We start from the raw sequence: 17,598 nt of genomic DNA on the forward strand, positions 1-17,598 counted from the left end.
TAATTTCATGGCTGCTGTCTCCATCTGCAGTGATCACGGAGCCCAAGAATGTAAAATCTGTCATTGCCTCCATATCTTCCCCTTCTATTTGCCAGGAGGTGATGGAACCAGTGGCCATGATCTTAGTTTTTTTGATGTTGAGCTTCAGAGCGTTTTTTGCACTCTCCTCTTTCACCCTCATTACAAGGTTCTTTAATTCCTCCTCACTTTCTGCCATAAGAGTGGTATCATCTGCATATATGAGGTTGTTGATATTTCTTCCAGCAATCTTGATTCCGGTTTGGGATTCATCCAGTCCAGCCTTTCGCATGATGTATTCTGCATATAAGTTAGATAAGCCGGGGGACAATATACAGCCTTGTCATACTCCTTTCCCAATTTCGAACCAATCAGTTGTTCCATATCCAGTTCTAACTGTTGCTTCCTGTACCACATATAGTTTTTTCAGGAGATAGATAAGGTGGTGAGGCGCTCCCATTTCTTTAAGGACTTGCCATAGTTTGCTGTGGTCCACACAGTCAAGGGCTTTTGCACAGTCAATGAAGCAGAAGTAGATGATTTTCTGGAACTCTCTGGTTTTCTCCATAATCCATCTATTTTAGCAATTTGGTCTCTAGTTCCTCTGCCCCTTAGAAATCCAGCTTGTACTTCTGGGAGTTCTCGGTCCACATACTGCTGAAGCCTACCTTGTAGGATTTTGAGCATAACCTTGCTAGTGTGTGAACTGAGTGCAATTGTACGGTACTCTAGGACCTAAGCCTCATTAAATATAAATAATTTTCTCCTAAATAAACATAGTTATACTTGCACTCTGACTGTTTGCTGCTCTTTAATAGTACCCCTAAATCTGCTGCTTGAGAGAGGCTGCTTCACCCAGTTTAATGTGATGAAGGCTAGCTTGTGCCCTGCTGAGTTTCAAACAGTGAGACAGCCAGCCTCAGGCAACTCTTCCATGGAAGAACCACAAGACTGTATCTGGGAGGTAATATCAGGGGTCCAAATTTTCTCAACACTGCTTGACTTAAGGACAATAAACAAACACAGTCCAAGCTGCCTCCTCAGTGAAAGCTTGGAAACATTACTTTCCCAGATGATAGTTTGCAGAATTCCCTAGCCTGCACGGCCAATATGACAGCTGAGAGATTCTGGGTGTTGTAGTCTGAAAAATCAAGTTCCCCGCCCTCCACTCAATTTATTTGTACTTGACATTAACAGATATGTGTCTTGTGCACCACTCCCATGTGGCGCCATCCATAAAGGCGTAATGGAGCCAGGTCTTAAGACAAGAAAAGGATGACACATTTTGAGTAGCAGGAAGGATGACATCATCAGCCACTCTGTCTGTATTTAGCTGCAACAGGCAAAGTAGCTGGGGAGGAAACTGATCTTCCCAGTTACTTTATATTATGAACTATCCCCATTATAATGCATTTTGGTCCCAATGTACTGCTGGTGAATTACAAGTAACTAGGCATTTAGTTATTCCCAAATTTTGCTGATTAGAGTGACAGGATCAGAGAAATTCACCTATAAGACTCCATGAAGCCTTGAACTTCAGTGAGTAATCTTGGGCCAGTCACTGTTACTTTGTTTGCTTGAGTGCCTCTGGATGGGAAATGGCTAGAGGCATGGAGCCCATGCATGCGGACTTTGCCTATGCCCCTTCCTCTCAATCCCACCCTCCCTGTATTGATCAGGCAGGTCTGCTTCCTTTGCAGTTAGCTGAATGGAAAGCAGAACCATCCATTTCCCCCAAAGGTGCAAAGCATTCTGGGAGGTCAAGGACTGAAGGAACAGGGGTGCAGAGGGACACAGGAGGACCCTGCATTTGGTATCCTGTCCCTCTACTGTAGAGTTGCACAGCTTTCAAGGACCTGGATGTTGAATCTGCACACCTAGCACCCTCTGTGGGCCACAACATGCCCAGATATGCAAAAGAATAAAGCCAAAATAAGAATCAAAGGTGTTCAGATGTCAGCTTCCAGTTTTGATTTTTGGATGGAAGGGGCTCAGGTACGGGAGGCTAAAGCTCTATCCCCCATTCAAATACCACTGACTGGTCCTGGAGCATAAAAACCACTTTTTATGGTAAAAAAGGGTTTTGTTTTTGGTTTTGTTGCTCATGGATTGCAAAAACTGCCCAGAAGCTACACGCTGCCCGCCCTACTCCATATACATTGTCATCTCAAGCCTCAGGCAAATGTCTGAACAGGCCTTTTCTGTTAGCCTAATTTACCTCACAAAAATAACTGGGTGGAAAATGGACTTGGACAGGAATTCCTTAAGGCAGGATTGAGAAACCTTTGACCTTCCAGCTGCTGAGAAACTACTACTACTGTGCCAATCTGATGTGGGCTGAACGTGAATGGCGTCTAACAGTATTGGAAGAGTCACAGGTCTCAGCCCTGCTTTGGATGAAAAGTGAGATATAGAGGCAATACATGGGACCCATGTTCTGTTTTACAGAGGCCAATCCTCTATTTAAGGAACTGTCCAAGAGCAGTCCTCTAACTAAAAGTGCCCTCTCTTTGAATGGACACCCAGTCCATGTCCAGTTTAAGGACTACGACCTGTGAGAAGGGAGAGCTGGAACAGCCCTTGAAGTGACCTATCCAGAGTGAGGATCTGGGTGGGAGATTCAGCAGCAGGCATGCAGGTCACCTTGTCACTGTCTTTGCAGTTAATTATGGAGAATAATGCTGGGTTTCTGTTTAAATTGTAGATGGTTTTTCAAAATTTTATCTAAATAAAAACCTTGACACTTTCAAACTGTGTGGACCTTTGTGTTCCCTCTTGTCTTCTTCTTCTGATTAGTAATGTTTACCCAATTTTGGCAATATGGAAGTGGCCACCTATGTTCTCAATATACATAGATGTCCACACAGAGTAATACTTGTATCTGTGCGTGAAGATACACTTCCATTCCTCACTCAACCATTTGTCCTTACCTTACTCTCAATGGGGAGCATGCATTGCATACCTGGCAAGAGGAGAATCTACAGGACCCACACATTGCACAGCTGAGCAGTTACTGGGGTACTGAAAGAGCCGGCCTCTGCTGAAGCTAGAGCATGTCAGGCATCTCCCTTTTCAACTTAGCTAGTGCATGCAAGAGCACTGTCCCCACATAGGAAGATGCAGAAATATTGCTGAACATGGGGCATCTTGCCCAGGGCCTCCTTAAACATGGATCTGTCCTGGTCCCCTTACTGAATTCTAAATGCATGGAGGAGCAGATGCAAAAGCTCCAGCAGGCTAGCATGTAGTCTTTTTATGCACTCATGTGGACATACATTATGCATATACCCAAATGGATATAGTCAGCCACGCACTAGTTTGAAGATGCTTCTGCATCTGCTGTTGCTAACGTGCCAATAATTTAAGTGACTGTAATCTCACAGGAATGTGTACATGCAAATGCACCACATATATGAAGGGGGGATATAAATGCATACATGTGCACATGTGAAAATGCTGTGTGTGACACATACAAGCGCTTGGACCTATAACTACAGAATACAGCTGGGCAGCTTCAGAAAGTGAATTCCTAGCCAGATGTAGGACAAGGAATACACACAGAGACATACTACACATATAAACCCTCACCTGCCAGGGACACACATACACATTTGTCTACCAAATGCCTGTGAAGAAGCATTTTCACAGTTACATGATCCCATATGTATACACATGCTCCTGCCCGTGAGTGCTAGGGAACATCTATGCATACTGTTCCTTCACACATATAGTCACATCTGTAGACACATACCTGTCCAAGAACACATGTTCACATGTGAGCACCTACATACTCCCTCTCAAATATGCCCCCCGGAACCTTGCAGGCACAGGAACGTGTGTGTCTGCAAGCAAGCACAAAGAGACTTTTCACACGCGCTGAGCCAGGCATGTGCTATCCCTCCTCCCTCACACACCGCAGTAACTGTTCTCTCTGCACACCCAGCAGAAATACTCTCAGAAGCATGAATCAAAGGCTCAGGGAGCTAAGAATAGCCAGGCCCAGCTGGGTGGGGGAAGAGGCAGCGCAGGCGCTGTTTGGAATAATGCCAGCCTGAGAACTGGTTGTGGGGGGGGGGAGAGGCAGAGATGGCCTCCCCCCCCTAGAAATTCTGCCCATGTTGTTAGAGGGGAAACATGGGAGGGGAGAAAAGCAAACAGAACTGCTAAATTCAGAAAGGGGGTTCATCAGAGTAATACCTAGGCATAGGATTAGATAGATAGATTAGATAGATTAGATAGATTAGATAGATAGATAGATAGATAGATAGATAGATAGATAGATAGATAGATAGATAGATAGATAGATAGATAGATAGATAGATAGATAGATAGATAGATAGATAGATAGATAGATAGATAGATAGATAGATAGATAGATAGATAGAGTGAGAGAGAGAGAGAGAGAGATGTGGGATATAGAAAAAAAAGAGAGAGGATAGTAAATAGGAAGAAAAGTCAGTGGATTTTGCCTTCCCTTCTTCACTGAACTGACTTAATGCTACTTCTTTCAAGAGCTGACAACCCAAGACGCTCCACCAGAGGGAAGGACGAGGGACATCCTGAGTATGTAGGCTGTAGAGAGGCAGCTACACAAAGGATATAATGAAGATGCACACACAGCCAAAACCTGGTGCCTGTGTGTGGTGTTGTCCAGAAAAGCTGCAAAAAACTGAACTAGCAACAATGGCAATTGTAGCAACAAAAGTGCCATGCCGTGCTCAATGTGTGTCTGAATGTGTATGGACTTCCTTCTTCCTCAGCCTTTTTGCAACCCTCTCTAGTGCCACGTGCAGTGGGTGTGAAATGAGGCCAAATAAGGCCAGCTCTCCTTGGTATGCCAGCCGCACACATCCTTACTTATTCTTCACATAGAGGAAGAGAGAGAGACACAGAGAGAGACATGCACCCATATTCTTCCATTGAGCACAAATGTTGCCATCTTCTAGGTGCAGCCTCTGATCCAATGGGATGGGTGCCTCATTCTGAAGTCATGGGGTCAGACATCTTCCCTTCTGTGCCACAGGTCACCATTTTCCCTGGCCATGCTCTGTCTCTTGCAGACATTTACATACGCCCAGTTTCTCTCCATCTCTCACACTCACATCATGTATGTGGAAGACTTGAGTTCTTTTACTGCATAGGTTGAGTTGGTGTGTGTGTGTGCTTATGGCATCCTGCAAATCCCAGTCTAATTTCTCTAATCAATCAAATGGAAATAATAGGGTGAAACAACACGTTTCAAGACAAATAGATCTGCAACCCTGTGGTTTCTACTTAGCACTAATGAATGAGTGCAGGTAAGTAAGTGCAAGGGAGAACCAGAAAGTAGGAGGTGCTATTAACTGTCTATCCTCTCTGATTTTCCCCTGCAACTCTCCTTCCTTAGACTGTTATTAATTGTTCCCACAGCCCACCAGTAAGGTCCAAAATATTCTTGAGGAAGGGAAAATGACCAAGAAGACGTTTGAAGGGAAGAATTGGCACCTCCTCCCATCTGTTCATTCTTCTTTATAAATACATTTGCACACTTAGTGAACACTTATATCATTCTGAATCACATTTTGGTGGTTTTTTAAAATTTGTATGTTCTTGTTCAATGGAAAATAAATCAAAATAATAATTAATAAATGGGCAAACACTATATACATGTTCCTGTATTTTCGATACATCAGCATACGCATGGGTGTGTGTTCGTTAAGATGTGTCATTTCCCTTGTCTTGTCTTACTTTGGAAGACTGTTGAGAAAGAAAAGAAAAAGAAACGGTTTCAGTGGTCCTTGATCCAGAGACACATAATAATAATAAATTAATAGTCTTCACTTTTTCATTGTGACCAAATAGTCATCTATTCATATTTGCATGTTTCCAATGCATTAAAAAACCATACAGCCCTGCCAATACCAGTATGCAATTGGCCTAAAAACTGGTGTTTGACCAGCCAGAATCCCAATGAGTTCATGTTTTTTGATGAAGGCAGAGAGCCACCAGTCTCTTTGAAGGTCTATTGTATCAATGGTTAATATACTATAGATGCAGCATGACACAATACTGTATAGGAAAAGCAAATACATAGTGTCTCCACATACAGAGGAGCCTTCTGAGTCCATCAGGGTGCGGTCCTTTTGAGGCCAGGTGCCACCTAGACAGTTGTTCCTCCCTCCCATGGCAGAGGGGTTAACAAGACCTGGGGACGCCAAAGAGATTTTACATCCTAGCCCTTTCTATGTTGAAAGAGCAGGCAAGATGGAAGACAATAGCCGCCCAGTCTTCTCTGTGAAAAGGACTAACCAAGTCAGCATGTCATCAACCTGGTAAAATTAATTACTCTTAAAACAACAGTACAGGATGCAGCATGTTATTTATGTCTATGCCTGGGAGTCCCACTAATCTAATGACCTGACATTTAGTACAGAAATGTATTTTATACAGCAGATTTCCAATCCAATCCAGAAAAATAAGTGCAGTTTCCTTGGAATAAGTCACAGGGCATTCTCGTTTTTCCCACAGGTTAAAATGCTTCTGTGTAAGCTAGGCATTATACATGTGTTAGCTCCCTGCTGCAGCAGCTCTGTGAAAGCTACTTTTTCTTAAATGGGGGGACGGGCCCTTCCACAAGGCAGGGTGAGGCAGCTGCCTCAGGCAGCAGATTTAGTGGTGTCATGAAACACCAGCAAACTGTTGTTAATTTTTTAATTATTATCATTTATGTCCAGGAATAAGGAGATGAGTCTTATGCGATGCCAAAACAGTGTTGCTACACTTGGTTCCTTTGCCTTTTTACTTGGATGGCATGGATGATGGAGCCCTTGGCTACTCTGCCTCAGGCACAAAATGTTTTGCACTGGCCCTGCCCATGAGTTAATCTTACATTTGAATTTTTGTGATTCTCCAGTCCCCCTATGTGTGTATGTGTGTGTGTGTGTGTGGGTTCCTTTGGACCTACACAATCAACCCCACTCATGTAGCTGCAGATCTTCAAATATTACCACAGCACTGTGGGAGGAACCCAGAGACAAGCAGTTGTGGCAGCCGCATGTCAAGAATGTTCAGGCTGAAAACACAGAAAAGCTCAGCAAATAGATACATGTGCACATGGCATCTCGCATCTCCAAGGAAGTCATACGCACACACACATTAGCACTCCACCGTCCCTTATGAATATACCCACAGGCAGAGAAATGTCTTATGAAACAGCCCAGGAAAGCCATACAAAACCAATTCACCAAGTATAGAAAGGCTTCTTAGGTGTTACAGTTTGCGTGGACGTTACAAGGCCCCATAACTGAGAATATTCTGCTGTTTCATACCTATACCAAAGGCAAAATCAGCTATTATCTAATCTGGTCTTTCCAGCCATAAACTATTATTATTACTAGTTCAATGTCTTGGTGATTGTTTCTTAAAAAAAAGAAAAAGAAAATGAAAAAGAAGGCAAGATGTCATCATCATCATCATCAAACTGCAGAGTTGGAAGGGACTCTATGGATCATCAAGTCCAGCCCCTGTCTTGAAGCATATAAAGCTTTTTTAAAAAAACTATTTCCCCCTGTTTAGCACAAACAAACTGGAATAAGAAACACGCCGGATTTCTCAGAGACTGCTAGATTTACAGAAAGTAAACCACAAAGTCTTGGGCCCTGAGAGGAAAGGGTAACTGGATCAGACCTTAGAAAAGTTACTTTTGAAGGAGGCACAGTTCCCAGATCAGCATGGCCATAATTACTGGATATTCTAAGAGTTATGATCCCTAAAAGTAACTTCTCCAAGTTTTGGTCCAGATGGGTGAGAATGTTAGGGAATAAGAGTAATCTGGCCCCATCGGCTATTGTGCGGAGAGGTTTGAGAGAAGAATTTCAAAGCTGGGGCCAGATAATAAACTTGTGTTAATTGTTTTGTGTATTCTTTTAAAAATGAATTTACTCAATTTATGGTAATACTACTAACAAAAGTGTGCAGAGAGCGAGAGCGCTGAAGTTTGCGTTGTTAAGAAAATATTAAATCAGGGTGGGAATAATACAGGGGGGACATAACCCTTTTGTATGCACTGGGTCCTCTTGAGCCCTCCCCTCCCAATTTTATAATTTTAAAAATTAATAATTTAAAAACAAGAACATGAGACTTGCACCTCCAGAATGGGATTCTCATGTAAATCAAGAAAGATACCAAATTCTTCCTCCCCTAGAACTTGAAGTGGATTTTGTTCTTCCCCATCCAATTGGGATCTCCTGAGCACATCCTCCAGTTTTAAGAGAAGGGACTCTCTTAGAGTGGTCTTTAGAGAGAACTGGGTCTAGAAAAATGGCCATTGTACCTCAAAGTACACTTAGTAACAGCAGCAACAGTGTGCTGTAAAGTCAATTTTGACATACAGCAAACCTTTCCGGGTTTATTTTTCATTCAGAAAGTACTAAGAAGTAGTTTACCAGTCCCTACTTATGGGGACATTCTGAAGTTGGGAATCTAAAGCTGTGTATGCTGGCTGTTCTCTTACAAAGCACATGGATGAATCAAACTCCTGACCTCTGGCTCTAGTAGTCCGGCTCAGTGAGCCAGTCAGCTAGCAAAACCATGCTTATTGTTGTTAATGTGCCTTCAAGCTGGAACTGACATACAGCAAGCCTAATGGGGCTTTCAAGGTAAATTAGATATCTGAGGAATGGTTTTACCAGTTCCACATCCCCAGTGAGCTTCCGAAGCTGAGTGCGGGATTCAACCCCTGGCCTCCTGAGTCCTAATCCATCACGCTATCCACTACACCACACTGGGTATCCCCAAAACATGCCAACCACGGTTTTAAATATTTGCAGCCATCTTTCCACCTGAACAGCAGATTGAGTAGCCCAGTGGCCCTCTGGTCACACTTTTTCCCATTGTGGCCAAAGGTGGTGTATTTCTGTTTTAACTGAATACGTGATTTCTAAGTGTGCATGTGCTAATTTAATCAGCACACACAACTTTTATGCAAATCAGTGTCCTTTCTTTAATAAGGCATATGAATTTCCTCTTGTTCGGCTATGAACCAACCCTAAGTGGCCATCCTATCAGCAATGTAATCCTAGCATGTAACCCTAATTAGATGGAAGTGCGATCAAACTCAGTGGGGCTAGTAAGCATTATTAGCATTACTGCCTAACAATATATATGTTTACTCAAAAATAAATCCTAGTCTGAGAGGGGGCTTATCCCAAAGCTAGTGAGGTTTGCCAGCTCAAGTACCAGCTGTATGTACATTTAACTGAATGTAAATTTGTTCCATGATTTCAAATCGTGCAAAGACTTGAGCTGGAAAAGTGCCACAAATATCACTGTGGTTTAAAGATATATGGGTGTGGGTGTGGTTTACCAAACTGTGTCAGAAAAGTAATGCTGTGCTGTGCATCACATAATGGAATGTACAAGATATAAATGTACAAGAAGTGTAGACATATCCTTAGGCACAATTATTAGGACGGTATGTTACTTTCTTTCTCAGCTACACTTAGATTCTTCCTTTACTCCACATAAACTCAATACATTATGGATGGGTCTCCTCCCCTCATGTTCTCCTCTCAGTAATCTTGTGAGGTAAGTCAAGCAGAGACAATGACTGGCCCAAGGTCACCCAGTTGCTTTCATGGCTCAGAAAGGACTTGGATATCCCACGTCCCAGTCTTATACTCTAACCACTGCATTACACAGGCTACATGTAGTTCTTGATCCCTACTGTGAGACACATGATGCATAAAGCAGATACTCCGTAGAATTACGTCTGCTATTCTGTGTGGCAAAAGTTCACTGATAAATGGAAACTGCAAGACAGAAAAATGTGCCAGCAACCAAATTGAAGAAATTCCAACTTCAACAGTGCCTGGAATCACTCATAGTACAAGAGAGCTCTACACTATGAATAGCACATGGCTTGGGGTTCACTTATACTAGAATCCATAATGGGAAATCACAGCTTGCAGTAAAGGCCCACAGACCATCATGGGGAAAAATCACACACAGAGAGAGCACCTAAGAGCCACATGGATATGAATGCTCAAATTGAGAGCCCAGCATTGAGTTCTGCCGCAAAAAAAGTGCCAGAGAGACACTGCATATGAGAATCCACTGTACGCTTGCACATGGCTAGACTCTGGCTGCCACCATTCATATGTACGTGTGTGTATATGTGTATAATAACTACACACCCATGGCAAATTTGAACATACAGACAAATGCAACCCCACTGGGGTGTCAGATTCAGAGCTGTGTGTGAAAGCTACAGAAGAATAGAATGAAAACCATAGTATTCAGTTAGGAGACAGGTTTGACCACTTTTATATGCTTTGCAAGATATACTTCTTCCCCCAAATTCAAAACCAATTTTTTTAAAAGAATATGATTTTTCTTTCCTCCATTCTCAAAGAAGAATGGTACAAGAAAGATCTTATGGAGAGGGAGAAACAAGGGCATATAGATGAGGGAAGGGGACAAGGAAGCAGAGCTGTAAGAAAGCAGTATAGAACAGACGGAAGCCCCACCCACATAGATGCGAATAGAACGCCTTGCTCAAGCCTACAATGGTTTCTGAACCTTCTCAAGATATCACCCACATGAATGTTCACACTGTGCTTCCAAATCAGGAGGACTAGGAACTTGCTCTCTGATTTTACAGGAAAACTGGGACTACTAGGAGGACAAACCTCATGCTCTGCCCTTGTGCATCGAATCACGGACACATGCCCAGAGATGCTGAGAAGTGCACCTCCACATGTACAGCATATAGTGCTGTGCACTCACCATGAAGCAGGTTGATTTATTCACTGGGCACCTTTCAGCCAGCTTCAGATATACAGTACTTAAAGCACTGACAACCAACCATACATATAAGCGTGCCCACAAAAGTACTTATCTGTCCTTTTATCTATTCACAACTGCAAGCAGATATGGATTCCGAACGGAAAATGTACAGCTTGGAGGATGTAATGTGCACAGCATGCATGCATAAGTGCAAACACATGCATGGTAGAGACGTGCAAGAAAAGCCATTTGCATGTGCACACACACACTCACACACACACACACAGAGGAAAAATATGCATGAGTCTTGTACCTGCAGATCAAGCTCATAGAGAGGGAAGTGCACATAATGATACAGGGTGATACACACATACACACACCAATGCAGGGCACAAAGAGAGAAATACATGTGCATTCTTAAACATACAGAGACCTCTCCCTTCCATGTTCCTTCTCTGCTCTCTTTGCAACACATTACTACAAACCATCATTTAAATGAGCTTATCAAAATACACGGGCGCACATTACAACCCCTCAACACACACGCACCAATGCATGTCATGTCTACACACGGGTGCAAGCCTGCATGGGTGCACTTGTGTTCACTTGGGCCAGCTCAGCTGCACACCTCGCACGGCGGGGGGGGGGCAACGAGGGGAGAGAGAGACACACATGTCCACCTGCCGCCCGATGTCCATTTGCTGGGGAAGCTCCACACACCCCAGGTTTTTTTTTTTTCCGACGGCTGCCCCCGCGCTGACTCGCAATGAACTCCCAAGCTGGGTCACGATATGTATGTGTGGAAAAGGTAAAAAAGTGGAGGTGGGTGGGCAGCGAGAAGTGTGTCCCTGTTACTTACGCCCAAGCACATTTCCTACCATCCTAAATCGCACCGACCCTCCCCACACACCCACCCCCCAGGTTATCCGCGGAGACCCCCGCATTGGAAGGGACGGGAGGGGGGGTCCTCCAGAGGGGGCGTGGCGAGGTCCACAGCGGTGGCCGCACGCCCAGGGCTCCGGCGTGTCAAATCCAGCGGCCATGCCGCCTTCCCTTCCCAGCTCCCCGAGGCAGCCAGGAAAAGAAAGAAAAAGCACGGCAGCACCTTTAGCTTCCCCGGTCGTGGGAAAGCCCGTTTTTCCCCTTCTCCTCCGAAATCCAGGTCGCTGGGCCACTCCAGCGGAAAGCCACGTCCGCCCCTCCCGAGCCCCCCCCACCTTTCCCCACCCCGGGCAGGCAATCGCTGCCCCTCCGGAGGACCCTCACCCACCCCACCGACGGCCACCTCCAGCTAAGCCGCCCCCTTTCCCTCCCTGCACGCCCCCACCCCATCCTTACCTGCCAAGGATGGGCGCCGCTCAGCACATGGTCTCCATGGGGGGGACCCTCTGCTCGGTCCCCCCCCCACCCGAACCCTCCGCCCTCTCCTTCCCCTTCGCCGCCTCCTCCTCCTCCTGCTCCGCCGCCACCTCCCTCTCTGCTCGGTGGAGGTGTGTGGTGTGTCCTTGCAGGCTTGCGGTGGGTGGGTGGGCGGGGAGGGAACGGAGGTCCTCCAGATGTTTCCTCTGGGAAGGAAGGAAGGAAGGAGGAGCGGAGGAGGCGATGCCGCCAGAAATCGGTGTGTCTCTGTGTGTGCGCGTCTGTGTGTGTGTGTGTGTAAGGAGGGGGTGTTTCAGGCTTCTATGGCGGAGCCCCTTACCGCCTGTCTCCGATCGGTCTCCCAGGGCTGCGCTGCTATCAGCCGCTCCCTCCCTCGCCCTCCCTCCCTCCCTCGCACCCTCCCAAAGCTGCTGGGGAGGATCTGCGCTTTCTTTCGCGCGCGCTCTCTCTTGCTCGCTCTCCCTCCCTCGCGCCCCACCCCCACCCCTGCTCTCTTTCTGCTGTTCAGGAATGCATCGCTGCTCTCCCCCCCCCACTTGTGCCTAGCCTCTCTTTCCCACCCCCCCTTTCAATCTCATTCATAGCGTCACGTGGGTCTGGGTGTGGGGAGCTGAGGAGTGGGAGAGGAAGAGCTCCAGCAGCGACCACCACAACCCCGCGAGCGAGCGAGCGCGCGCGCACACACACATCCCTCTCTTTTGGTCACCAGCCACCACCTGGCAAGCTCTCTCTCTCCTTTCCTTCCCGCCTTCCCTCACCACCTTGGATCTCTTTCTTCGGCTGGCCCCTTTCTGTCCCATTTATATTCGTTTGACACATCTTGACAGCGGCTTCATCTGTTCCATGCCTAGATCACACTCCCTGAAGTCTTTTCCGCTCATCCTGAGCACCACCAGAACCCAGGGCCCTAAGTAGGGCAGGGCAACTGGGGCTCTTGGCCTGAGACAGAGGCCACCAAAAGCTAGAGGTGGATCTCCTGGTGAATCTTAGGAAAATGAACAATATTTTCCAGCCCTATCCACCTTCTCTCTCTCTCTCTCTCTCTCTGTGTAGCATAAACTTTCTTTTTCTTTGGGGGCGGCACCACACTCGCCTCCTCCTTTTTCTTGGTTATGCCTGAGCACTGTGGGTGGAAGATGGGACTGCTTGCCCCAGGTGTGAAAATGGCTGCTTACAGCTCTCCTAGAATCTCAAGGAAGAAAAAGCCTGCCCACCATTATGTCACCACAGCTTCCCAGTCCATTGTACAAGTGGGCTCACTAAGAAGGGGGCTATAACGTGAACTGAGGACAAACCTGTCTTGATTAGAAAGTGCATTCCTACACCCACACCCACCCGCATTTGATCAATCATCTGCTGTAATGGCATTTGCAGGGAAGCTTGTCTGAATTCTGTACCCAAGCCTCACTCTTCTTTATACCACAGACCCGCATCTCCCTGCATGGTGTCCCCCACCCTCTGTACCACAAACCTCTCTGAAGGCATGGCTTTTTATAGCCTGGATCTAATTTATGTTTGCTTTCCAAAGGTCTCAGATCTCTAGATATCACCTCATGGTGTACTTCACCTTTCTTACAAAGCTGGTCCTGCCATTGTGAAGTAGTTAGCCATCTTGGGGGCAGATACGGAGAGCAATAAAAGGGTACCAAGTTTTACTCTCGACCCCCTAATTTATTACAAATGTCATAAACTAAAAATCCTCCCTATGCATTTTGTATGACACCCTTTTTATCTGTGACCTGTGGTTGCCAGCATTCTGCCATATCTCAAATGCTGTGGCCTGGAAACAGTGGCCTATATTCAATTGCTATTCTAGGCTAGATTAGACCTAGTGGCTGAAATCCTGTTGGTTAATGTAGTAAGTCACATCTAGAGTAGGCCCACTGAATCAATGGAACTTATGGGAGAGCTGATTTACAACATAAACACTGATTGAAAGGGCCTATGCTCGTTGCAATTTACTATGCTAAGCAACTGGATTTCAGCCATTAAGTCAAAGTGGGTCTATTCTAGCTGGAACTAGGAACCATACTGAGGTCATTGATATCTGAGGAATGTCCACAAAATAGGGTATGAACTTTATAATTTAGTTTGTTTAAATCTCTCTGCCCTGCCCATGTGCTAAAGAGAGTGGAATAAACCAGTGTGGTAAACTGAGCTAGTATGGTGTAGCGGTTATAGGGCTGAAACAAGACTTGGGAGATCCAGTTCTATATTTATTTAAAATATTTTTACCACATCTTTCTCCTTAAAAAGGACCCAAGGCAGCTTACATCGTTAGAAGACAATATTTAAAACTAAAATCAATGTGTATTTAAAGGCAGCTTACATCATTAAAAGACTATATTTAAAGCAAAAAACAAGTATACGTATATTAAAAAGGAACAAACAAATAACACTTGAAGAAATAGTAAACAAAAGCAATACTAAAAGCACATACAAAACATTAAGGCATAATAGTCCATTTAAAAATCCCAGTCAAGCAGCCAGTCACTGAGAGAAAGCTTGCCTGAAGAGAAAGGTCTTTGCCTGCTTGCAGAAAGACAGCAAAGATGGGGCTAGCCTGGCTTCCTGTGGGAGGGAGTTCCAAAGTCTGGGAGCAGTAACCTCTTCTGTGTCCCCACCAAATGCAATTGTGAAGGTAGTAAGAACAAGAGAAAAGTCTCTCCTCATGAACTTAACACCCTAGTAGGCTCATAAAGGGAAACACGGTCTTTGAGAGAGTTTGGACCCAACCCACTTAGGGCTTTATAGGTTAGAACCAAACCCTTAAATTGCCCCTGGAAACCAATCAGCAGCCAGTGGAGCTGCTATAACAGAGGGTTATGCGATCCCTGTAACCAGCCTCAGCCGGCAATCTGACTGTTGCATTTTCGACCTGCTGAAGCTTCCTGACATTTTCCATAGGCAGCTTCATGTAGAGTGTGTTACAGTAATCCAGCTGAGATGTAACTGAGGCATTTATTTATTATTTATTTATTTATTTTATTTATATCCCGCCTATCTAGTCGATAGACCACTCTAGGCATGTGTCACTGTGGCCAAATAAGACTCTCCAGGAGCAGGTGTAGCTGGCACACTGATTTTAATTGTGCAGTAAGCATTGTCCCTGGTACTTACTAATTTCAGGAAGATAACGAGTTTATGACATATTGTGGTAGTTGTAGTCATAGTGCAGGGCTGTTAAAATAGTTTAGGGTTTCAAAACTTAATTCACTATTAACTTTTTATTCATTATATGTTGATTTGAGCTTTTGGCAACCCGTTCCAGAGTTTCCTAGATATACAGTAGTCAAAAATCGTGTACCATTATCTTCTTCTGGGGCCCTGTATCTTGTCCAAGACCACATTGGCTGCCTCTTCTCCTACAAGACACAATGGGAAATTAAATCACTGACCCACAGCTTTGCAGTCCAGTGCTCCATCAATAGCAACACTTTAAACTGGCTCTAGAAACAAAAAGGATGTGTTATGATGATCAAAACACACTGTTCCTACAGATATTCTGACTTGCTTCACCTGTTGTCATTTCTGGATTGCCTTAAGGGCAGCCCCGTGTAAATTGCATCACATCAAACTAGTCTGGATACAGCCAGTGTTCATGATACTGAGGGAAGGTCAGTTCTCTCTAGGTAAGACTGTAGTTTAGGAACCAGCAGTGCATGAGTAAAAGCACTCTCAAGCAACAGTGCTGCAGCATTTCCATGGTATGGACCAAATCCAGGAGAACATGCAGACTGACTACATGGCTCTTCAGGGAAAGTAAAGCCCTACCCAGTATTAGTTGTTGCATAGCTCTGTCAAGACCATGGACTTCTCAAACATAAGGAGTAAGAACCTGTCCCTTGAGTTTGTTTCAATTAATTTCCAACCATCTCTGGAAAAAATCCCTCTGCCAAACTACCAGCTTCCATCAAAGATGTCCTCAGAAATGTGGGAGGCAGCAGCCATAACTAAACGAGCAGCCAGCTTTCTGTGATTAAAATGCGAAAAGTCAATGTATGTCTGTATATTCCATCCAAATGATGTTACATATACTACAACTAATTCTTGAGGTAGGGTTAGCATTGTTGGGACCCTAATTGAGCAAACTGAAGCATTGCAATGGAGAAAAGTCATGAAGGTTGACATAGCAATAAACTTCAATGCCTACAGTATGTACACATGTACAGATGGGCACACATCAGTCTCATGTCTATGAAGCTGCATGCCCCATAGCTGAGTTTGGTTATGCACATCAAAAGCCTGTCAGGTCATGTGTTCTATTTTCAGTAGAAGCCCTGTCAAATTCTATGATCCATCATCATTATGTTTACATCTATATATCATATCTATGGCAAATGACAACACTTCCTCCTCCTCCAGCTAGGTTGTTGTTGTTGTTTAGTCGTTAAGTCATGTTCGACTCTTCATGACCCCATGGACCAGAGCACACCAGGCCCTCCTGTCTTCCACTGCCTCCTGGACAAATTCATGTTGGTAGCTTCAGTGACACTGTCCAACCATCTCATCCTCTGTCGTCCCCTTCTCCTCTTGCCTTCACACTTTCCTAACATCAGGGTCTTTTCCAGGGAGTCTTTTCTTCTCATGAGATGGCCAAAGTCTTGGAGCCTCAGCTTCAGAATCTGTCCTTCCAGTGAGCACTCAAGGTTGATTTCCTTCAGAATGGATAGGTTTGTTCTCTTTGCAGTCCAGGGGTCTCTCAAGAGCCTCTTCCAGCACCACAATTTAAAAGCATCAATTCTTCGGTGGTCAGCCTTCTTTATGGTCCAGGTCTCACTTCCATACATCGCTACTAGAAAAACCACAGCTTTGACTATATGGACCTTTGTCGTCAAGGTGATGTCTCTTCTTTTTAAGATGTTGTTGAGGTTTGTCATAGCTTTCCTCCCAAGAAGCAGGCATCTTTTAATTTTGTGGCTGCTGTCACCATCTGCAGTGATCATGGAGCACAAGAAATTAAAATCTGTCACTGCCTCCATATCTTCCTCTTCTATTTGCCAGGAGGTGATGGGACCAGTGGCCATGATCTTAGTTTTTTGGATGTCAAGCTTCAGACCATTTTTGTGCTCTCCTCTTTCACCCTCATTAAGAGGTTCTTTAATTCCTCCTCACTTTCTGCCATTAGAGTGGTATCATCTGCATATCGGAGGTTGTTGATATTCTGGCAATCTTAATTCCGGTTTGGGATTCCTCCAATCCTGTCTTTCACATGCTGTGTTCTGCATATAAGTTAAATAAGCAGGAAGACATTATACAGCCTTGTTGTACTCCTTTCCCAATTTTGAACCAAGCAGTTGTTACATATCCAGTATTTTTGAATATTTTTTTGCTCCTAGAACCTCCAGTTAGCAAAGCTAATAGCGTGAGTGTAGTCTAAGTTACATCTACAGGGCCAAAGAATTCACTCTTCTGATTTGCATAAATAATATTAAT

General features: G+C 44.7%; 1 protein-coding gene across 5 annotated transcripts in view; it reads right to left on the reverse strand.

Annotated features, from left to right (window-relative positions):
- The window catches only part of SHANK1 (SH3 and multiple ankyrin repeat domains 1), a 111,866-nt gene extending 99,308 nt beyond the window's left edge, over positions 1 to 12,558 (reverse strand). For 3 of the 5 annotated variants that reach the window (XM_073004427.2, XM_073004428.2, XM_073004426.2), the window contains exon 1: positions 12,121 to 12,555. The gene's annotated coding sequence lies outside the window, so the exon portion shown is untranslated. Of the gene's footprint in view, positions 1 to 12,120 lie in introns of all 5 variants that reach the window. The other 2 variants (XR_012088677.2, XR_012088676.2) reach the window with 1 other exon arrangement.
- Positions 12,559 to 17,598: the final 5,040 nt, after the last annotated feature.

This window comes from Pogona vitticeps, chromosome 6 (genome assembly GCF_051106095.1).
Source record: "Pogona vitticeps strain Pit_001003342236 chromosome 6, PviZW2.1, whole genome shotgun sequence".
NCBI classification, from domain to species: Eukaryota; Metazoa; Chordata; class Lepidosauria; order Squamata; family Agamidae; genus Pogona; species Pogona vitticeps.